This window comes from Columba livia, chromosome 9, assembly GCF_036013475.1.
Source record: "Columba livia isolate bColLiv1 breed racing homer chromosome 9, bColLiv1.pat.W.v2, whole genome shotgun sequence".
Classification (NCBI taxonomy): domain Eukaryota; kingdom Metazoa; phylum Chordata; class Aves; order Columbiformes; family Columbidae; genus Columba; species Columba livia.
Window position 1 is genome coordinate 23,749,724 of NC_088610.1, and position 24,307 is coordinate 23,774,030.

Genomic DNA, 24,307 nt, shown 5'->3' on the forward strand with positions numbered 1-24,307 from the left:
AAAATAGATGTTTATTTCTATGTACCACTTGTAAGAAACTAAACAGCAAAATCTTTCCTGCGAGTTTCAATTAATGGAAAATCCACTCTTGCCTTTACTGAGCACAAGAGTTCCTTCTCACACTTTGATTCTCTAGCAACAGGCTTGTATTTTACACAGGTAAAATACTGCAAACCATTTGAAGCCTAAACTTACTGTGAGTTGTAAACTTACAGCTCGTGATTTGTTGAGCTGTGATCAGTCAAGTGGTGATAGTACAGCATCTTCCTTGCATTAGGAGACAGAATGTTTAGGTGTTTTCTAATTGTAATGTGGAACAGGTCCCACCGTTCAGTACAGGGAAGTTAGAATTTCTGTTGGAAGCTGTAAGCGATGCAGCAGCAAAGCAGATGATTTCCAGCCTCGAGTGAACACACATGATATTAGTTCAGTACCCCTTCTCTGAGTGCTGTGCTCCCCTTGCACTGCTCCTCCGCCTCCCAGGGTTGATACATTCACACCAGTGTTGCAGCGGTGAAGTTCCAGGAGGAAAAGGATGTTTAACTTTTGTTGCATGTTTTCATTTTTTCATATTGGATCCACTCAAGATAATTTTTATATATTTGCAAATGTATTTTTCCATCTTTGTTTTTCTTTGTTAGTCCACAGCCCTGACTTAGGTCCCCCAAGCCTGTGTTCCTCAACCCCACATCCTCCATCCCCACAGGCCTCTGCTGTCACACCGGGCCTTTCTCTCTCTGTGTTGTGCTGATACCACACAAATCAGAAGTCAAACTGATTAGCCATAGGTAACCCTGTCAACTAGAGAAGCTGCTGTCATGGGTAAACCAAGTAAAGCTGTGGCAGGTTGAGAGAGGTGTAGGCAGGGCAGGCCTGAGGCCTTGCAAATTCACCGCAAAGCTTATTTTCTGTTAGGCGTTGCAGACCTAGTTCTTCCGCATCCGAACCTCTCTGTCTGTCGTTGAAATAGCTAGCTACTTAGATCTCGCCCCTGCTGTGAGTTTGAGACTTTCATGTATCCAGCTGGGATACCCTGGAGACTATTTCCATTACATTTCAAACATAATTGGAAGGTTGAATGCTGATCGCTCCCTAGGTTAGCTTTTACTTTTTGCTGTAAAGGTAACTGCATCTAAAGTTTTGTCTTCTACTTTTTTTTTTCATCAACAGTATGTTTGTGTAATTCTTGCTGGTGTTCATGTAGTCTGTTTGAAACTTCCATTTTCAGCAGAAATAATATTACCACGAATGCTGGTTTAGTTTGTATCATCATATTACATAGACCTGTTCTGGAAGGCTATAGAAGGTGCTAAATGGAAGCATTAGTTACTCCACTGATCATGCTTCCATTTTGAAGTTTTAGCACAATTTGTTCAGCTTGGGGGTTTTTTTTAGTGTTTTAGTCTCTTCTTTTTTTTTTTTTTTCCTCCATTTGACTTTAATAATGATCACAACCAAATTCTGGTGTGGATACAGGTAAAAATTGCACCTATGGCAGTGTAATTATATTAATAACAAGTAATGCCATTTGTGGTTATAAAGATCCTTCTTATGGTTATGTTTATGTGACTGTGCCTGTCCTAAATGAAGGAGATATATATATCTGTGGCGTGAGTGGTTTCTTTGTAGCAGACATTCCTCTGAACTTACATAAACTTATATAATTACAGATGGTGTTTTATACAAATATAAAATGTGCATATCAATTTATAGTGGTGGAAGTAACATAAGAATATTGGGTTGGGAAGAGAAGTTTAGGTAAATCTCATTTCATAGCTACAGTAAGTCTAGCCTGACGTCTACTGCCTATGCTTGGAAGTCTAGCCTTGAGCTCTTTTTAAACGGTGGTTCTTAATTTCCCAAAGGCCCTGTAAAGCCATAGTAACACAAAGAGATGGGATACAAAACAAATGCAACTGTTGACTTAGCTGTACATTTACTGAAAATAGCATATGGAATTTTAATTCCTGATTTGTTCTCTCCAAAGAGGGATCAAGGTGTAAGAGCATCAAGAGATGTTTTTGCAGAAAATGTCTCCATTCCTAAAGATTGTACGTCTCTCCCTTGGACTGCTCATTTAGTTCTCTGGGAAGATTAGCATCTTTAACATAGTAAGTATGCAAAGTAGGGTGTCTTGCATTATCCTGTTGTCAGCATATTTTAACATTATAGCAAGGGGCTGAATTCTAGAGAGCTGCTGTAGACTACAGGAAGTTGTCTAAAACAGGTCCATAGTTTCCTATCTTGTCCTTATAGAAAGTCCATGTCTGTACCATGTGTGTAGCTCACAGTATGGCCAGGAATTCAAGTTCTTGGTAATTTTGTAGGAGGTACGCTGACTTGTTTCTGTAATTTTTTTATTTTTTTTTTTTTCTTCAGCTCAGATGAACAAAAATTGATATCTTCACTGTTTGTTCAAATTGCTTTTGTTCAGTGATACAGAATGCTAGATTAATGTCCTCGATTCAAAGTGCAGGAAATAAGTATTGCCTTGAGGCAGCTGAATTGGGGAGCTACTGAAATGAAGTTAATCCCTTGAAACAAATGTATGATATTATCAGGGAAAGATGCCCATTCATTTCCTCTGTGTCTTGCTTGATGGAATATCCAGGAAGGAATTAGGCTTCTCAGCTGAGCTTGAAGTAGGTTGTAGCACAGACATTTTGCAAGACTACAGAATGATTGGTGAGATTGAATTATGAATATTATAGGTGCATTTTGTTGCTCTGAGCCCTGAAACTCTCTTAAAGTGTATGTTTCAAAGATTTGCTTTGCTAAGGTACATTCATACCCATAACACCTCCTCAAAGGAAAGCACACTCAAGGCACAAATTCAACATGGATACAGTGTCAAGAACAGAACCAGGTGTGAGCTGGTATTAGGATCACAGATGTAAAGCTCCATTAAAAAATATTTGGTAAGTGCCTGCATCAGGGGAGCAGTGACCTGCTCAAGACACACCACAGATATGTAGCTGGAGATGTGCAGCCTTCTGGGATTTATTGTCCCCTGCTTTGAGCTCCGTGTCTGACTGTTGGCCCCTGGAGAGAAGGTGAAGGAAGGACATGCCAGAAACAGCTCAATTCTTACTCTGTTCTCTGAACTACTTGTTATTCTCATCATGTGTTGAGGGTCTCTCATCTGGGGATCAGAATGAAATAAAACAAACTTTCCCTTGGTAAAGCCTGATTTTTCTCTGTGTAGGCTTTTTGTGATGCTGTGGCCTCACCACGTGTGCACAGACCCCAGTCTGTCATGGGGCTCTGTTCTCAGGAGACCCCGTCTTGCCTTTGGTTCTTAGCTCCCTGCAGCAGGCAAGGCAGGGCTGAGCTCTAGAGCAGGCTCCTTGGGGGAGACCCGTAGTTGGTGTTTTTACTAAGCACCCTTATTGTCAATTTGGGCTTATCTACTTGCAAGCAGCAATCTGCAGCATCTGCTGAGAACCTTTAAAACAAAGAAATTGTTCAGCTAAATCCAATCTGGTACTTGAAGCTCTGCTGATACAGATGGCATGTCCATTAGGCTTGTGGATTCAAAGATGCTAAGCAAAGTAACCATATGTATGGAACATGTATTTTTCTTAGATTTGAGAGAGTAGCAAAAATAGTTGTGTGACGCTTGTAAGCAGATGAGGCAATTAATTATAGTACAGCATATTGAGCATTGTATTTAGGGAAGCTAGAGTTTAAAGTTTCTGGACTCTTAGCTGTGGCACAGCTGTGTTATCAGAGTTTGTGTTTTGCTGTTAATACACTATTCTCTGATACTTGCTCGGCTTTCTGAATTTGAGGAAACCAAGGGTTCTGCTGTTGGATCAAGGCTGTGTCTAAGAGGCCAGAGTCTGATGGCTGCTAGAAGAGGGCCACTGTGGTAAGAGGGCCATCGTTCATCTTTTTGCTATCTGGTTCTGTTATACGAGGATGGCTTTTGCAGTCCGTGTTGTCCCACTTGGACTCACTATTCTGAGTGTCCAGAAGGGAGAGACAGCCAAAGGGCGTGAGTTCCAGAGCAGACAGCGGTTGTAAAATCATACCCCAGCTCGCAGAAATGTTCCCTTTCTCATCAGCCTAGAGAGAAGATGACTTGCCTGGCAGATCAGTGGGCTTTGTGTGAATTGACTAAACCTATATTTAAATAAATGATTGACATACACCGTTATCTTCAGTTTTAAAGAACTGACAGGTAAAGAAGTAAATGCATTATGAATCTTTCAAAATGTATCTCAAAGATATATTTGAGGCTTGTAACTGAAGCTTATTCATGTGAAAATCAGCAATGTGTAGTAAATAAATTGGGATTTCAGATAGTTACAATTAACTTGCTATTGTTTGGTTGTGTAATTCCCATAATATGATTTACTCCTTGATTGGATTACTTCAGTTGGTATTAAAGCATTAATTTTACAGTACTACATAATCCAGTGACTCCAGACAATTTCTGGTTTGTCTTTGTCTGTACTCAGCTACAACCAAGACCAGGTTCCCTTCCTGTTGAGCATCTGTATACTCGTGAAGGAGAGTGAGCTCTTTGGAGGCAGGAGTTTCAAAGTGGGTGAGAATAAAGCTCAAGGAGGTTCAGTGACTGTCCCGCGGGCAGGCAGCAGCTCAGTGTAGTGATTGCCAGTCCAGAGGGCTCTCCAGCATCATGTTATCTGTGAATGTCTGTGCTTTTAACACGTTTGGATTTGTAACACATGAAGAAGTAAATGTAGTCACATCAAGGCTTATTTCTGAGTAAACAGGGGAAATGTATCTGGGATGGAATGACCTGAAGAAATTCCTAACAGAAGGCTCTTCTAGTCTGTGAAGTGAGCTGCCAGTCTGGTTATGTTTTCTGGCAGGGGTGGATTCTATTTGGATTTCACACTATCTCATTCACCTGGAAATGTACCTTCTGTACTACCTACTTCTGTCAGACCTCAGCTTAAGGAGAGAGGTATTAGCAAGGCTATAAGACAGTGCCATTTATCAGGATATGAGTTTTTTCCAGGTGGGGGAAAATTTACAACTTTGGTGCTTTTGAAAAACTCTAAAATTTTACCTAACTCATGCGATTCATCACAACAAATTTGTGCCTGTTATGTTTTCTCTATGTATCGCTTAGCTGTGTACATTTGGAGTTGATAGAAGAGGGCCATATGAAGTTTTAAATGCTGATAGTTATGAGCATCATTGTTACAAAGGTCTGGATTTTGTTGTTGTTGGTTGTTTTTTTAAGTCTTGTATAACATGGCAGAAAAATCAACAGAGTTCTTCACAAAATGCTCATCGAGGTTTCAGTCTTCTGACCAGAAGAAACTTCAACATACTTCAGCCTTTCTTTAGTAATTTAAATGTGTTGCTAACATCTTGTTTTCCCTGTCAGTATATTTCTCTGCAATATCTCTGGTTTAGCTTTGGTAACAAATACACAGAGTCCTTGAAGAGTCAGATATCCAAGCTTCTGTCTTGACATTACTTTCCTCAACTTTTACAGTGAAAATGTGTCACTCATTTATTTGTGCAACAAAGTTGTATCTTTTGAAGTGCTTACTAAACTGCAGTTGACTTTGAAATGCTGGAAGTGAATGTTGCTGTTGTAGATGTCTGTCAATCCTCCCCTGTCAGTCTCAAGGACTTTTTTGACAAGCTCTAGGAGAACTAATGAGCTGCAAATGCAGAAACAGAAATATGCTTATAAGCTGTAGAAATTTCATCATGCTTTGTGCTTATGTGAGTTTCTTTAAAAATGGACGGCAATAGATGTTCTATACTCCCACCAAATAATATGGACTATTTTAAAGCCCATTATGCAAATCCATTTATTGTTTTAAGGAACTAGGTCATTGGAGTCCTTGAAGAAAATGTTCAGGTAAGTGCAATACAGACAGCTGAAGAGACCCAGACTGTAGGTGACATTATAAAGAGAATGGAAAATATGTGATGTTCTATTTTACCTAAATAGCTTTTTCCAGGCAATATTGTGATCTGTGGGCTAGAATAGAGGAATCCTCAGTAAGCTGTTCATATGCTTGTTAATGGTAAGCAGTGCCAGAGCAGGTGCTATGATGAAATGGGATACTATTCACCTAATTTAGGACAACAATAAAATGATTTAAAAAACACAATGGAGGAAGGCTAGACCTAGACCATTTAATTTGTTTGCAAGCAGTTTTTTTAATTATGCAGGTTACCTTTATTATTTTATTTAGAGGCACAGCACACTGCAAATGCTACTTCTCTAGGGTTTAGTTTATGTCCCTAGCAAAATTTGGAATTGAGTTGCTAGTAGATCCTTGTCAGGAGACCCACACAACTGTGACCTGTGGTGCTGTGCAGCTGTATTTCTGTGGAGTGTGGAACCTGTGTCCCCTCCCCACGCATGGGCCCCTGCCCCTGTTCTCCTTGGCTGGGCTCTGGGCTGGGACCAGCACAGAGCAATTAATGGTTTCACTTCATGATCTTAAAGGGCTTTTCCAGCTGAAAGATCCTACGATTCCATGTAGGCTGTTGAGGGAGCAATGTGGCGGGAAGGCTCCCACAGCCATCCCCAGGAACAGGGCTGCAGCACAGTCCAGACAGTCGGGATTTTCCACCTCTTCAGGTTTGCTCCTTTTGTAGCTAAATTCTCCACGTTATGCTTGCTCTGGGCTCCATAGACATGGAGCACCAGTGAAGTTATATGTGTTTGTCAAATTAAAAACAACTGCCTTGTGCACCCATTAATGCAATTGATTTTTAAAAGATAATTACTTGTGGTGGTTAACCTTGGGCACGCCTGACTGAATGCCATCTCATACCATAATGCTTGCGTTTCCTTCTACATTTGTAGGTTCTAATGGGCTTGAGGCGCTAAGGTTTCATGTGGCTGAGGAAGTTCCTAGTGACTTAACTTGGAGCCTATAGCTTATTTTCTCCTCTTGTAGGAGGCAGATGGAATAGGATCCTGTCCTTTAAATATTTAAATTGGTTTTGAGGTAAACCTCTGGGTTTGTTTTTGGTTTGGTTTGTTTTCCACAATGATGATCAAGAGACTAGACGTCCTGCATCCAGTGTGAATATTGACAAAAATTGAGTGATTGTACTTGGCAGAGGGGTTTGTGGTGAATTCAAAGGTGCTTAGCAGATAGACAAGGAGGTAGGGTGGTCAGAGGATGTTGAGTAAATTGTGTGTGCCAATACTAACTAAAAATCACCAGAGCTAGAAAATGAAGGGCCAAGCACTGGCACTGAGGTCTGGAATCTCTAGAGTATGCCAAAAGTTGGTGTGTTTCAATAAATTAATGACATTTTCCCCAGGTGATACCGGTGCTTTTGGATTGTGACTGGATTCTGAAACACGCGTACTTACGTGTGAAGTCAACACAGGAATGTTTGGTTCATACGAATTTTTCGAAGACAGGAGAATTGAATGCTTAGCAAAGAATCAGCTCAGTTAGTTTTGGTTTTGAGGTGGGTTGGTTGGTTGTTTTTCCATAAGACATACCAGTTCCTGCTGGAAAACCTGTTTTGTTTCAAATGGAGACAGGAGTTGGAAGTTAGAGGAGGAAGAGACCAGCAGGAATTGAAAGTAAATTGGTAAATTCAGCTTGCTGTTGTGACATGTGTTTATGGTGTGAGCTGGACCTACAGAGCCTGATTAGCACATTCCCAGCAGATAGAGCTGTTTGCACAATGGGAGGAATGGCAGATTGAAAGTTAGCTTGCTGTGCATACAGCGTGACAAAACAACATGAGCAGGGGGCAATCATCAAGTTGTTTTTAACAAAACTGGTTGCGGTCACTCTTTTGCAGGAGATCAAAAGCAGAAGCTGACGGCTGTTGCAGTTTTAAGGCTTTTCAAGAAGCATCAAATTGAACTTTGATTCGACAGGAAGAAAAACTTCAGTTACAAATCACTGTTGTTCTGGTGTTCTGTATTTCAGCTGCTGGTTAAAAACAACCAGCTACAAACAAGATAAGAAATATTAGAGTTGCAGATAAAGTTTCTAATTGCTGAAGGAGCTGAGGGCATTGAATAGCCCCTTCTTTAAGGACAGCACTAACTATTGTGAGGAGTTGATGGAAAAGGGATTTAAATGTATTTTTTGTGGTAGAAGTTGGAAGAGATACCCTGCAGAATCCTCTTCTAGCACTTTCCCATTTTTGGATGTGATAAGTTTGAGGAGGGACAGAAGCTGAAGAACAGAAGGATTATTTGAAAGTCAACCCACGTGCACATGTCAGGAACACCAGGCTGCAGCTGCTCTGTAAACCGTTGCTTTAGTAAAGATTCATTTTAGCTTAATGAAGTTGGTTGTTACTCAGCACATGCTATGCAGAGAACACAAGGCTCTGTAAATTAAGTAATGATTGTTCTGAGCTGTGTGTTAGTTTCTTCTTACCATTGTCATTCCTCCTACCAGTGTCCTGAACATAGTTAAGTGTACTGAGATCCTATTTTAGGACCTGCTCTCAGGCAATTATTCAGAGCAAAGGGCTGGAACTTTTGTTTTTTGTAGGAAAATAATCTCAAGCCCTTTGAAGGCATGTTGGTCATAATAAGAAACGATGCTTCTGTTCCTTTAGGCAGTAAGTGTTGATTAAAATGAACTAGTATGATGCATTAGTGCAGGTTCTAAGCCATACAGTTCCTGAAGGTTACAGTATAATATGTAGTGGTATTGTGCAGAAATGGTAAGCGGAGAAGCTGTGCGGTACCTTTCTGTTGTCCAGGTTCATCCAGCAGCTTGGCCTGGAGTGTATAATGTTATGAGGAGTGACTGGGAATTTTTATTTGAAGGAAGAAGCTCTATTAATTATTCAAGTAGGAGAGTCATTCCGTGTTTACCATAGAGCTTTCATCATGGCATTCCCATGACGGAAGAGATTGCGTCCTTCCTCAGAGGTACTACCTTTGGCAATTTATATTAAGCCAAGACGTATTTTTATGAAATGGGAAAATAATAACATTTCTCAGTTATGACGGAATATGATTTCAGTTGGAAAAACTCACTATGTCTTGGTAGAGGAAGATGAAGTATTGTTGTTCTGTTAGAGCTCTTTGAAGGAGCAGATTGAGAACAATGATCTGCTGGATGTGGTGTTTGTTTTTCCAGAAGCTTGAAAAGTCTTTTGCTGAAGGCTCCTGAAGTTACGGAAGTTATAGAATAAGCATTTGTAGATGAATATAAGCTAGATATCCACTGTAAATAAACAGGTTAAAGCCCCAGACAGTTCCAGTTATTGACCAGATTTCATTACTACTAGTATACCTAAGACTTGTAGCATTCATTAAGTTCATAACTGACCTGCAAAAATACTGAATTACAAAGGAAACAGTTTGGGTAATTCCAAAGTGTTAAAATGACACTGATGCTGTGAGTGTAAAGAGTTGCAGAAAATATCATGAAAGAAAAATGAAATGCCAGATGTAACTCAATGTTGATAGATGCAAAGAAAAGTGTTGAGAGAAAACCAGTCCGAAATATTAATATCTGTATGTGTTGATGTGGTTTAAATTAGTTATTATGGCTTATGAAAGAGATTTATTAATAATTTTAGGTAATTCTTAAAATATCAGCTTAATGGGTAAGTAACATGCAAAAGAATAATAGAAGGTTAGGAATTACTGTGAAAAGACTAGAAAATGCAGTATGCTGCTCCTTGAATGTTTAACTTGAAGGGAAGAGCACATTTGTCTCACGGGTGTGTTAGAGCTGGGAAGGTGCAGATAGGGCAGCTCGGAAGTGTTAACCAGCTGATGTGGAGGGGTGGGAAACACCAAGGTCAGTTTGCTGCACACAGAGGATACATGAGGAGGCCATGACAGATGTCTATAAAATTCTAGGCTGTTGAGAGGAGGTAAACGAAGACATAGATATCGTATCAGAACAAAAACACTGGTGGTTCACTCTTCCGGCTGCTGTGAGTTGGTGAAAGGGCAGAGTGAGGGGCTCCAGTCTGGGGATGCTCTATCATCCCAGATCGCTCAGATTGCTTGGCTGCCTCCTGCCTAGCCTGTGAGTACCATCATATTCTACCAAATGATCTAACTGAAGGTCTTCAGGTAAAAGCCCCAGCAGCTGGGAGAGCACTCGCTGCAGGCTGCTATGTGTGTCATATTTCACTCTTAGGTCTCAGAGTTGTCTCTACCATCTTATATTTATCAGATGCTAAAGTTGTTGCATTTTGTCACTGTCATGAGCTCTGAAGTACAAAAACATTCCTGTAGTGCAAAGAGGACGCTCTTGGGCTTTAAGTAATACGATAGTAATAATTAATGATGGTCAGTTGTTGAGTGACCCAGTTCATAGAAACTCAGGATATTTTTTCTAGACTTTTCCCTATGGATCTCTTTGCTTAATTCCATGAGTGCTTTAGTGCTTTATTATTATCTAGAAATATTAAAAATGCATTGGCCCACCTTTTTATTTAGTTTTATTCTATATTATATGATGATTGCAATCTCAAATACTGTATCCTTAAATTCATTCCTGAAGTTAAATGTCTACCAAATAACAAATCATACACTGGGTTCTGCAGAGCAATAACACTCTTGCTCAAAATCAAGAACTCATGTGGCATCTCTCAAATACTTTGAACAGCAAAGCAGAGCACCAACATTTAACTTCTGTTTGTAAGATTTATTATTTTTTCTGCCTCGATCAGTCTAATTAAATTATTTTTCCATTGTGTCACCAGATGAAGGCAATGAATTATGCCAGTAGTGTTGATAATGTATTACACAAGGGAAAGCAGTTGCAAATATATATTTTTCAGGTGTAATTGATACTAACAGGACTGTCAACCCTATTTTGTTCAGGGTTCTGTTCTTGTTTATGGGCAGGAGGAGGAAGGTTTCTCTGTCAGTTGTCTTCTGTACCTGCTGACCTCATGCATGGAACAGTGACTGGTATAGTAACCCATGATTTACTTGTAGTTTGTCTCCAAGAAGCTTTGGACCATCTTTAGCTGCTACTTGGGACTGCTCAGCACGTTATACTGTAAACACTCTTGGAGGGTGGGTTCACCATTGCCTTATACTTTGTTCAAGTTGGTCTCCCTACCCCCAGCTACAGCTAATTTAAAATTTCTACCCTTTTAGGGCAGTTATGTGAGAGATCCTCTTGGCTAGTTGTGTCTTTCATGCTTTAGAACTCACTGAGTTAAAATTAAGCCCACTGAATTCCACAGCATTGTGTCTGTCCTTACTGCAGGATTAATATTTGGATTTCTACTTCAGTTTGAATTTAGTACTTTCTTAAGACACTATAATACTTGCTTACAGTTAAGCATTTCTGTAAACAGTTCCAGAAAATCCATTAATCATTTCCAAAGTACAAAAGGGTAATGCAGCTAAACTGAACTCTCCATCTTCTGTACAGGTTCAGCTTCCTCCAGGTTTTTGGAAGAGTTGACAAAGAAAGGAGGTGAAGGCAAGTAGGGAGCTGCGCTCTGGGAACACACCATCACTCCTCTCAGAAAGTGGCTGCCTGGTCTGAGGTAAATGATGTAATAACAAGAGAAAAAGTGAGCTTGTGGTATAGCAACAAGATGTAGTTGCTTGTGTGATTAAATACATTATTTGATAGTATTACTGCACAGCAGGTTTCCATTTCACATACTTCTGCCTCATACCTCTCTGTGGCGCCTGTTCGATGTTGGGAAGAATCAGGTCTATCAGACTATTGGTAAGCAAAAGTAGTATAGAGAAGATGGTATTTCCTTTCTGCCAGCCCTTCCACAAAACCAGAAGTGATCCTGGAAAAGAAATTCTCTCAAAAGGTGAGAGCAGCCTTTGAAAGGGAGACCATGACACGGGTGAAATAGGGGCGAGCTCGTTCAGCTGCAAAGACAGGGCCAGAATTTGGGTACAAAGTTTGTAATGCTGTATATAAACAACAAAAAATAATGTAAAGGTAGTTTATCTATGTACCAAGTTTATCAAGGAGGGTGGCTCTTTCTAGCCTGTGTTTGAATGACCATTCTTAGACTCAGTAAAATCTTCTACAAGAACAGTATTAAAGACAATTATTTACGTCTCTAAGTCAGTTATTTACTTGAATATAGAGACTGTAAATCCTCAGAGATAATTGCTGTACTGAGAGCAGGGGAGGCAGGGAGGAAGATAGAAGTGGCTTCCTTTTTCCTTAACCCCTGCCTGCTGGTGTGAGCAAGGCACGGTGCTGTGGAGAGATGATTTAGGATCATTTAATGTTAGTCTTGCTTGCGACAATGCTAGAGAGATAATAGTTCAGTGCCCTCTTGCCAGAGCACATTTGCCATTGCATATAAGTTGGTACCAGAACTGCTTGCGGATGACAGCTGGTAGACTTGGGGATTTCTTTATATCTGGAGGTTTAAAATCTTGCATGTTGGAGTTATGCAGTTAAGTGTAAGTGTGAGTTTGAGCCTTGTTTTCCTGCTGTTTGAAATATCAGGTCAAGCTGTGTACAGTAAAACAGGTAAATGTGAGGAAGCATTAAAAACAGCCCAAACTTCTACAAACCCTTTGAGTACTTAAGCTTACAAAGGATTTAATCTGTATTATTAATAGAGGGCTTATTTCGGTCCAAGTCATAAGTACTGGAACTTACTAAATTGGGTTTTTACATGTTCTGCCCCGTCAGGAGGATCCAAGTCTGATGGTTGCCCTATTCTTGAGGCTAGTAAAAAGGTATGAAGATGCAACAGATAATTATCTGTGCAACACTGTTCTTATTAGCATCCTAGTTGTGGGTGATTGTCCCCAAAGTTTAAGAAATGTTTTGGATATGTATTAATTTATTACATTAGATTTAGACATGAAAATTAGTTTAACCTGCAATACAAAAAACAAGCCTTAACGTTGTTTACCTGAGGTACTTCTTTCAAGGCTTGTTTCTTACCAGTGATCTGTCTTTTTATTTGCTTCTGTTTTCAAGCAACTCAAGATTATTTTAAGTGGGAACAAGGTAGAGGAAAGAGAAAAATTATTCCTACTCCAGGCTGTTGCAGTTCAAATACATCTTTTTCTTTAGTGAAGCAACTTTATGCAAACAAAAACTACCAGCCATATAGTACCCAAAATAAAACAGTGAGCACTAAGTCAAGTAGGAAAGTTGTAAAACAGCGTTCCATTGCTGAAATATTCAAATAAACATTGTAAAAACTTCAGGAAGACTTTATGGGGCCATAGATGCACAGCGTAAAATCATTCAAGTTCTGTTATCAAACCACACTATTTGTTCAACTTATTCTTATCAGTCCAAGTTGAAATTGAGTATCTCAAGGGAGGGGAGTGCTTAAGCTAGTGCATATGTGTAATTCTTCTCTCAAACTGCATGTGTCCTGCTGCTTTCCGTATTACACCTTTGCATACAGAATCAAGGTGAGGATAACGTGAACAAAACATTGATGATAAAAATAAAATATGTGCAAACATACATGAATATCTGGGCAAAGACGACTGTTTCGCCCACGTGTGCTGTTACTGCCCTGGGTGCACAATGCATGTGGGTAACTGCCACAAGGAGAGCTATGGGAGCTCTGTAATAGGACTGCATGGGCAAAAAATTGCAAGAGTGCTTGCAGAAATATGAAAGAAAAATGCAGAATAATAGCAGGGAAAAAAAGGCTTAACATTAATCTAGAGATTTTTCCTAGATCAGTTTGTTTCATTCTATAGTTGAAATGTATTTAATGGAAAAGATGCCTTTAGGAATTACTAAAGTGAAAGCATTAGTTGAATTTGAGATGTTTTAAAGAGCTGGCCTTATTTCCTAATGGCCTGGTATTGTGTGGCATTGTAGTTCTGTTGCTGGAAGTAGATTTGTCTAGTAATGAATAGCAGGGAATGATTTGTTATCCGGTGGTCAGCACGCCTGTGGTGAACACAACTCCCAAAGCTTATGTTCCTCATGAAGAAATTGTTGGAAAATGTATTGACAGATAGAAGAATCTTTATGTGTTCAGATATGATTTGACCTTCTCACTGAGTATGACTTTATTGTGCAAATAGTTTTATTGAAATCGAGGGTACTGTCTTACAGAAAAAAAATAAATGGGTTGAGGATGGCAGAACCAGATTGGCAGGCTCTGAAGTAGATGAACAAGATACTAGAAATTAAAAATACCTGGTAAATAGTTTCAAGATGAAATTTGCTAATCAACTGTGTTATTTATCAGCTGGAGTAGCTGAGGAATTTCAGTGCTGAGGTGTTTCTGTTATCAGCTCTGCTTGTCCATGCATCCTGTTTCCGTCTGTCCGCTGTCTGCTCATCTCACCTCATGTGGAGATGACAAGGACGGGCCATCTATGGGTTGACTTGTAGCACCTTAAGTTTTTACCACAAAAGCAGATGGCATATCTAGGTAGCCTGAGCTTACTGAATAAGGTTACCTATGAAGTTAATCTGGATCCAAATGCAGGAGAGATGTGGATTTTACAAGAAGGGTATTATGGAAGCTTGGATTTAAGCTGAGATTCTAAACTCTCTAGAATTTCAGAATTTTTTTGTAAAATATCAGCTTAGGGTAGAAAAATGTTTCAGAGAGAAATTACACAGATGTGATTAAACAACAGTTATTGCAGTAACAGTTATTTAATCAGCTACTTCTATAATCAAGTAGTTTTTCTAATAGTTCTTTTAGGAGTTTGGCTTAGCTTTAAATAAACTGGAAAGAGGAAGGATGGAAATCCTTAAGTGTAATCAATATTTTATTTTAAGAAATAAAATCACACCTTGTATTTGTCATCCAGGACCTGAGTTACAGGCTGAAAACTAATTTGTCTTCTGGTTTGGGTTTTGGCTCACGCAAAGGTTTCTGTTGACAGAGAATAAATGATCCTGTGGAAAAGACATGCATTGGGGACTTGCAAGATCTGTGCTTAGTTCAGAGCTCAGTCTCAGTATTCTTTGAAATCACTTAATCTGGATGTGTTTCCCATCTGTTCTGCTGTTCTAGGTGGTGAGCTTTTGGGACTGTGTTTGTGTACAGACTAATACAGGGGACTCCAAGCATTTCTCAGAGCTTCTTGTTGCTGTTGAAGTGCTTATGTCGGTGAAATTCATTCCTGGTTTATGTCTTAAGGTGATTAGATCTTAGTTAGATGCAAGTGTGTATGCTTCATTGGCATGGAATGGTGGGGTGAATTTACAAATGTGTTCCTCCTGTACAGAAAACCGATTAAATAAGCCTGAGGGGAATGATTTAAGAAGGATAGCAAGGTGTAAGCTTATGGAGGATGTGTTGTAGGATGGAGCAGAGCAGAACGGTTTTGAGTCACCTACTTCTGCTGTTGGTGTCCTTATGACTTTGCAGGTTTTTTTCCTACCACAATGTCCTAGTCAAACATGCCCAGGCCTCTTCCTGAATATTCAAACTCGATAATCTCGAGTATTCTTGAATTAAAAACATTGACTGTTACGTTAGTTGCTAGGGGAAAAGAAAAAAAAGATGCCAGAAATAAGTCTTGATCTCCTACTGTATTGCTGTTCTAGATGCACCCGTCCCCAGTCGCTTCCTTTGGTCCCAGAGTTGCACTCTGTTGTGTAGCAGCACAGCTACTCTTTGGTCTCCTGCGCTCTGCTAACTGCTGGCTTTAAATGGAGATTTTCCTGGAACAGCCATCCCGTGCTGCACAACTTAAATCCAGTTTATTTGAAGACAGATGGTGTATTAAATGTACTAAATAGATAGTAGCGCTGTGTGGTATGCACATGTTTTGGCAAGCTGCCTTTCTGATCTGTGTTAGAAAGCTGTTTAAAATATATATTCATCAGTTTTGTGTGCCCTGCCTCCCCTCGTGCCTGCAAAGGTGTGATTTGCTGTTTTGTCAGGTAATGGGGAATAGTGGCTACTAAAGTTAATGACCATACTTCACATAAATTTACTATTAGAAATCCAGGCAAAAAACTGTAGATTACTTATCTTAATACAAGGAGTAACAGCTTCCACCTGATTTTATTTAGGTAGCAGAGACGCCTTCCATATATGTGCTGTTCCCCATGTCCCTCAGCATTAAATTGCTATTCCCTGTAACCAGGCTAAAATAACCAAAGCCTCCAAGCTCAGTTATGTCTGTTGCTTTCAGACTTGTGTACAACACCCCGTCTGTAGGTTTAGATTGCTGTTCCCTGATAGGAACTGTAATTCTTCGGAGTGGGATTTTTAGATGCCATTATGGAGAGGTTCCCTGCAGCTTGGACTGTAGCAGAGAGTGAATGTTGTTATGAACTGTGAATGGGACAGCGAGAGGCCAGCGCTGAGCGTTTTATAATGTTCTTCCTTCCTGGGGTTCACTTCTGTTTGTCAGAATTGGTGGAAATTGAGTGAAATACTCAAAGATCCTATTTTTTATTTCAAATATAAGTCAAAATATGCCCTTCAAAATAACCATGAAATGCTATGGCTCAAGCTAAAAGATAAAGGCTAAACTTTGTTTGCAATTAAGAATGGTGAAGAGATGGTCACAGGGATAAATCGATAGTTTTTTCTTGCTGTGAAGCAATACAAATGATGTAATGGAAAGCAGTTTTGGTAAACAACATTTATTGCTGTTTTTCCATTTTCTGTGCTTAATGACAATTATTCATACCAATTAAATATTCATTAACTGATTTGAAAATGCACTTGATATTATAAGTGCACTAATATCTATTAAAATTATATATTTTCTTAATAATTTTAAGTGAAAGGAGCAGTGGTCTAAACATACTTCAAACAGATGACAGGGCACTCACAATAAACTTGTTTCATATGTTTTTCATCCCAGGGTCTCACAGGTAATATACTAAATCTCGTAGCTAATATGCCTACCCTCAAGAAGCTTGGAAAATGATTCATTTTGAAATATAGAGAGCTCTCTGTGAATGGGATATTAAAAGGGGGATGGACCTTTTTCAAAACTTGTCAGCCTCTGTGTGGGGAACACAGTTTAGTGAGTACCACGTGCTTTGAAAATACTAGCCCACTGCATACAGAGTCAGTTAAATATATTTACGTTTACATTGTAATGTTTGCTGTCATATTCAAAAATATTAACTAGCACATTCTGTGCAGGTGCAGCCAAGTGCTGGCTGTTGTTCAGTATGTTCCTTCTGATTTGGTATTTATGAATACATTTGTGGATATATTTGATTGCATCAAGTGCAGCGTGATGGACACCCAAATCCTGATGGAAGCCTGTGGATATCAACATGATTTTCATGTCTTAGGTCTTCCGTAAGTTTAGATTAGTTGCAGTAATGTTGCCTCAGCAGTCCAAATACCTCTAAGGGAGATGCTTCACTAATACGATCTAATTTTATGCTACTGCTTTGTACATATGGGATTATGACACCATAGCGTCACTGCAATACTGCAAGTCAAAAGAAAAGAAGAAAAGAAAGGGGTAAAAAGGAGTGAAGGGAAGGTGGAGGATGAGACGAAGACAGTACCTGGTATGTAACGGCCACTTCCCATAACTTCCCAAATAACTAAGGCAGCAATATTTGCTCCACTCTTGGTATGAAGGGTGACCCTAGGCAAACCAAAAGCCCAGAGATTTTACTAGGAAAGGCAAAGAAAATCGTTGTTATCTGCAAGAGTATGACAGGCTGCTGGCTTGGGATTGCCAAGGAAGGGGTTGGACGAGAAGCGTTGCTGGCAGAAGCCACGATCGCAACATCATTTCAGAAGGGGCAACACTTGGTTTTGCCTGCTATGAGGGGAAGCATTTACCAACACAGAGGATAAGACGGTTTGTTTGTTTGTTTATTTGTTTCTCTTGGTGTTTTACATGGATAACCTCACAGTATGCAGGAAAATATTAACGTTGGTCCATGTTTTCTTTCAACCTACTTTCATGTTTCTTCCAGCTGCAACCATTTAGTCCAGCTGTAGCTTTCTCCAAAATTCATGATATCAGATTTGTATGTGTTATGGATCTTTTATATGGTGCTTCATTCTATTCACACAGGATCTACTGCAGCTCTGTTTGGTAAGATCAGTGACTCTGGCTTGTGATCTGTGGTATAAACAGCTTGATCTGACACAAATACTGAAGGCCTGATGTGCTCTGCTTTGATCCCTCTGTGCGGTTCCGTCCCCCAGTAGAAAATGTGATAGAATGTGGATAGCAGGGTAGCAGTAAGTGAGGAGCTCTTTTATTTTCTTACTTTTTAGAATTGGCACAGGTATCAGGTGGTTGCCTGAAGGTGCTGAAGATTTGTGGCTTTCGTACTCGAATGTCATGAAATGAATTTGATAATGGAATTGACTGTGGGCCCATGGAATTGATCCAGCCTCTGTTAGCCCCAGGTTTGGGATTGCTTTGCTCAGTGTTAGTGGTACATAGCATCTGGATATGTATTCTGATATGTAGTAAAAGGAAAGTGGGAAAATTTTCAAGAAACCCAGCTATTAAGTAACCTAAAAAAACCCCAAATGTCACTAACTATAGACACTTAAGTTTGTATCTATTAACTTTATATTAGTGGGCTAAATAATTAAAGAATTTTAGATGGTTAAGTTGGTGCCTTGTATGTTATGGTAAGACCAGTAGAAATGCAGTGTCTGTTCTTCCTTTGTCTTGGCACTGTGGATGGAGCAGCAAGCTGGATATGGTGTGTAGGGGTTGCAGGGTGTGAGTCTTTTGTAGGTACAGAATTAAACAAATGCAACTTGTGTGCACCTCTGAAATAACTTCAAATATTCAGCTTCTTGGAAAGATGGCACCATTTTTCCCTAGATAAAATTGCATGGAGAGCAGTAGAGTTGTGTTAAATTTTACATCCATAGGAAGCACCAGATATTAATAGCTTCACAGGAAGGTCTCTCCTGTCAAGTTGCACTCATTTCCCAGAATACCCTTAAAAGTAGAGAATTTTGTAACAGAGATGATTTGAGGCTTTCTATATAAAGGCAACTTAAAAATGTCGTGAGGACAGGTGCACATTTTGTGTTCCCTTTGCATGCCCAAAAGCCCTGTGCTCTGGAATTCCTGCTAAACATGTCTGTACATCTGGTACTTATGCGCAGTTGCAGACCTGTCATGACTCGCTTTCTTTTGTAAGAAATACAGAGTTTAGATTCATTTTCAGGGGTGTTTTGAAGTATATCTAGAATTCAGAGGGGCCTATTTGATGGAGTTAAGTGAACCAATTACCTGGTGACGTGATTTCCCTACAAAGCAGCTTGGTTTGGTTGTCAGTCTTCCCTCCTGTCACAGCTGTTCATTTATGATTTGCAAAGACATGCGATAGTGTGTTTTTTCATTTATAAGCAACCGAACCTAAACAAGGAAAACCCACCACACACACACACGCAAAAACTTATTGGTGACAGTTTCTTTCTAAGAGTTACCAAAGGATTTATTTCACTCTGTGAGCATTCTGTACTAATCTTTTCATATATCCTTAGATCTTTTAAAATACTTAAGTTCTGAGTTCAACAAAACAAAATAATTTATCAAAATTGTCTTAGAATGATGAGCGATCTTTTATTATTATAACATGTAATTATGTTCTATGTTGGATGTTTTAGTTACTTCAAACCCTATAAGGTGTTTTGAAGTGGACTCAAACTCATTCAAGACATGGATTGTCATGAGGAGTTAGTAGGAAGGCAGTGGTTTTCCACATAATTATTCTTAAGTATAGGTGCTGCAGCTGTGTAGCAGCTATTAATAAGGTTTCTTTTCTTTAAGAGACCTCTGCTTATCAGCCTTGACTAATTTTCCAGGTCTCTCTGCCACCTTAGTCTTTGCAAAGCTTTTTGTTCTGTGTATTGTTACTAACAGGGCTGTGCTGAAACAGATGATTCTTTAGTGGTTAATATAAAGAACTCTCTGATCAATGGGAAGTCTCTTAACCTCTGCTTCCTGAGCAGAATAAATTCATTCAGTGTCTAGAAGATGCTTCAGTGATCTGGAGACTTAAAAAAGTGGTATTATCAGGATGTTACCTATTAGAGCAACAGAACAGGAGATTAAATCAATTAAACATTAATGCAGAATTCAAAGGAAAAATATTTTAGCATAAAAATATGCAGAGGAAGCACTATGTAAAAAAGACAGTCATCTGATTAAAATAGTGCGCACAGAATGATTTCCCTGTGACCTGAAGCTGGAGGGGGCTGTGATGGGAGGCGCGAGCTGCCAGACAGTGTCCCTGACAGTTCCACAGCGCCGAGGTGCCCGTGCTGAGAACCTGGTGAATATGGACACCTGCTTTATGCCTCTGTCCACTCCTGCCTTTGAAAATCCATCAGACCTAGGTCGGATTCCTGTCGTCATCTCTGTGGCTGTGCTTGTCTCTGTTCTCTGCATTCAGTTGCCCAAAAATGCTTGTATGGATTTAATTTGTACTGCGGGCATGATGATCCCAGTTTGCTGAAAAATCTCACAGGTCTAATAGGAGTTTTAAAGAGTTTTTTGTACATTTTTTTAGGATGAAATGGTAAGGAACACCCCCAAATGCAGCTGGTTCACGTACCCAGTTATTCTCTGGTAATTGTCAACTTTGCAAGCTGATCAGTTCACGCTCTGCGCCGCCCGTCTGCTCTCCTCCTGTGCTGCCCACAGGCGGGAGATGCTGCTGGGCACGGCTGAGGTCACAGGCTGTGGCCAGAAGTGAGTCTCGAAAGATGAAAGCGATTCAGGGTTCAGAGTGCAACATGCGTTGGCCTGCCTGCTAACAGCATCCATATTGCTTAGTGCTTTTTTGAAGCTGTGCTCATAGATAGTCAAGTTCACTGGATCAGGCATGGGAGAGTAAATGGATGATGCTTTTGTGCTTATCTCTGTATCTGAAGCTCTCTGTTTTGACATGTTTGCTGACCAGCTCCTCGGTTACAGGATCTGTAAGTCTGTCCCCCAAGCACGACAGTCTTACCTGCAGCTCTTCAGCCTCTATTATGGGCTTTTTGGATTTTTTTTTAAGGTTAGAGTCAGCAGTTGCTGGTCAGTCTTTCTCATATTCAGCATTTCAAGAATTGCTCTAGGGTCTGGTTTACTTGCATCTTTAGCAAGGTAGTATTTCACTGTATTATTTTCTGCCATTCTTTATGTAGAATGAATGATACTTTACCTCAAAATGGTTTACAAAAAAAGAGAGGTTAATATTATTACGCCTTTTTGGAAATGAAATACCTAAGCAGAACAGGGACATGCGAGGCAGGTCTTTCAAGATCATCCAGTAATGAGAAATAAAGCTAAGAATTAGTGTGGTGGTGCACTCACTGAATGTTGCTGTCTCCTTGATATTAATGTCCAGAAATAGATAGTTCAATACTTATTTTGAAATATTGTTATTTTAATGTTAATCTTTTAATAGCTTGTTCTTTTGAAAGTTTGTTCTATGAAAGGCAGGAAGTTGACTCTTAGCTCAGTTATTTTTCTCATCTCACTCAATTTCTCCTGGTTAAGCTGTTTTTACATAATTACGTTTATGTTTCAGTATAAGAATTCCAGAAAAAAACACTAGATCTTATATTCAAGATTCAAATGATGAATTGTATATCCATTCAAATCAGTGGCAAAACCCCCAGTTGCTCCAAACTACTTTTGTGTAAATTACTGACAACGTAAGATTACTAAACATTATCTTTGAGAACATTTTTTGATTAGTCATTAGGAACAAAGCAGTTTTGATTGGGTAGAATGAGATACTATTTAATCTGAACCAAGCTATTTAAATTGGTTCTAAGCTAAGCGTAATTTGTCATTATCTAAGATGATTGTAAATGGGTTCCTTGGAGAGGGATTTAATTGAGGCAGATGGATTAGACAAGGCTGTCCAATCCTGACTTGCTTAGCAAAATATTACTGTCTCAAGTCAGTGAAGATGGAGGAATGGCTCAGGGACAGGACAAAAGAAAAGAGATCAGTAAACTTCTGATGGGTTTGTTTTGCGGTAGGTTTTTGGGTTTGTTTGATTTTAAACAAACACTTCTCATTCAGAATACTGGTTTAAAGTTATGTGTTAAAGCACAGCACCATGTCTGTTCTTAGAAGATCGTCTAACTGGGATGAATAGGATAATTCTTGTGAGATGAGCACCATCTGAGTTGTGTATCTACTGCTACAGATTTCCCTTCTAGGTTATTAGGAACAAAAATAGTTAATTTTCAGGTCTGCTTTCCAAAGTACACAGGCATGTTCTCAATAAGAATGCTGTAGATTAGAGAGATATATATAGATAGATAGATAGATACAAGTGTGAAATCCTTGTGTCGTTAACATTACACAATCAGCAGCTTCTACAGGCAGGAAGGCTGTAGACAGTGTTGGCAGTAATCTTTTAGGCTGGATACATACTTAGGCAATACAATTTTTCTTTATTTAGCTTCTTGTCATAAGAGCTCACGTTGTGTTTCCAAAGCTACAGAGATACAGAATGTAGTTACCCCAAAGAACAGTTAGTGTTTCTCTAGTGTCAGGGCTGTAGTAGCTACAACCTAGTGTAGGACACTGCCATTCTACCATTGCCACCTCAGTCATTGTGCTGCTTACCTCAGGCATTTGGAGCACAGGGTTAGTGCCTTCAACTGCCACCAAATACTTAAGAAACGTATATGGTTTAACTATTAGAGTAAAAACAAGTTGCAAATCATCCCTGAGTTTAGTGATGACAGCCAAGCCTAGTGTTCTGTTACAGTTTTCCATTAAAAGCTGATGCTGACCAGGCAGCTCTTAATAGTTCTACTAATTTGTTGCTTACGTTAGCATCCACCATCCTGCTGATTTGTGTGTCTTCTGTTAGATGCTGTTCATGGGTTATTTCCTCTCCCAACCCCGGTGTGAAGATTTAGGTGGATGTGTGGTTCTCTTGCTCTGTTTGTTGGTCTGAGAGTTAATATTTTTGGCTATATGCTTGGGAGATGTGGGGTAGTTCACCAGGAGTTTTCCTCCCATTCTCCATTAGCGCAAGCTCACCGTGTATATGCCGCACCTTGTAGTAAAACTGTTCCAGTGAGCTTCTCTATTTCATCTCCCCCAGTGAGAACAAACACCGAGTGGCAGCTGTGTAGGTGGGTACATGACCCATCTGACTTCTCACTTGAAATACCCTCTGACCTGTTGGTGACTGAGCTTCTTTGAAATGTAACCGCACAGGTTCCACACCAGTCTTCCATCCCAACACTTGAATTGGAACTATTAAAGATGTAAATGCTGTGTACATGTTTTTTTCAGCCTGATGAAAAACCGCTTGTCCTTTCAGTCATCAGGTAATGAACCTGAAATTGAGGTCTCTGTGCTTTGGTGAGTCCAGAATGAGTCTTAACTAATTCAAAGGTGACTGTAGCTTGGCTTCAGTATTGGCTATTGATTGTAGCTGCCGGGGACACTAACTGATTTGGATGAACTGGGCTTTTTGAATGCACATGTGTTGAGCATATATGTCCTGAATGGATGCTCTGTGTACAGTGCATTACTTATTCTAAGAAATATTTGTAAAAATTAATACTCAGTACTAAAATTTGGAGAATGCTCCAAGCAAGAACATGAGAAGTTAATGTGACCATGATGATGAGGAGTAAACACTCATTTTGAGTGCCATAAGGCAAGTATTAGAGGTAGCAGTCCTTTCTTAAGACACTAGGGCAGATTTTAGATTTTCTAATATTCCTACATTTAAAAACCAGAACAAATATACTCATTTTTAACTTTGACATTTGCCCTTCTGTGGTTACTAATACCACAACTGTGTTCTTCTGTCTTCATGCATCATGTATCATTTGGACGCAAAACAGGCTTCCAAATCCTCTTTCCTATGAGGGAATTGACCTTCTCATTAGTTGAAAATAACACTATGATAGGTAATCAATATTTAGTTGAAATACCAGCATCTCATCTTAGGCATTACTCATCCTCATTTCTGGAAAGTGTTCAGACTAAAAAGCAAAATGTTTAGATTCAGCTGTGAATGGCAAGTCTGCCCTTATCCATACAAACCATGTGTACAGGTGTTATTCTGAATGTACAAATTGCAGATTTGCACCTCTGAAGCTCCTAGTGTGTGTCAGTCTGACCTTACGCTTGAGCCCCTGTATCCGAATGTAAAGATGTTGCCTTGAGTGCTGCCAGGGACTTAGTGAGAATTGCTGCCGGGACCCTTATGAAAGAACTCGGTGGCTTTTTTTTTCAAGCTGCTGTAGAAACTTAGTAGGAAATCACTGCTTTTTTTCTTCACACTTTTAAAATGTGTCAGATAAAAATTAATGCAAGTATTGATTAGCACTTGGAATTGTGAAGTCAATTCGATTTTGGCCTTTTAAAAGATAATGCACCTTCACCTACCCTTTTTCTGTAGAGTTGAAGGAAGAACCGAGCACCTATCTGAAAATGTGGCTTCAGCTTTGAATGGAAGTGTGACCTAATATT

The 24,307-nt window shown here is 39.5% G+C and overlaps 1 protein-coding gene across 1 annotated transcript in view; it reads left to right on the plus strand.

The window, feature by feature from the left end:
* The window catches only part of FAM168B (family with sequence similarity 168 member B), a 305,947-nt gene that overhangs the window by 18,725 nt on the left and 262,915 nt on the right, over positions 1–24,307 (plus strand). Inside the window, exon 2 of the mRNA XM_021297424.2 lies at positions 11,346–11,463. The gene's annotated coding sequence lies outside the window, so the exon portion shown is untranslated. The remainder of the gene's footprint in view (positions 1–11,345; positions 11,464–24,307) is intronic.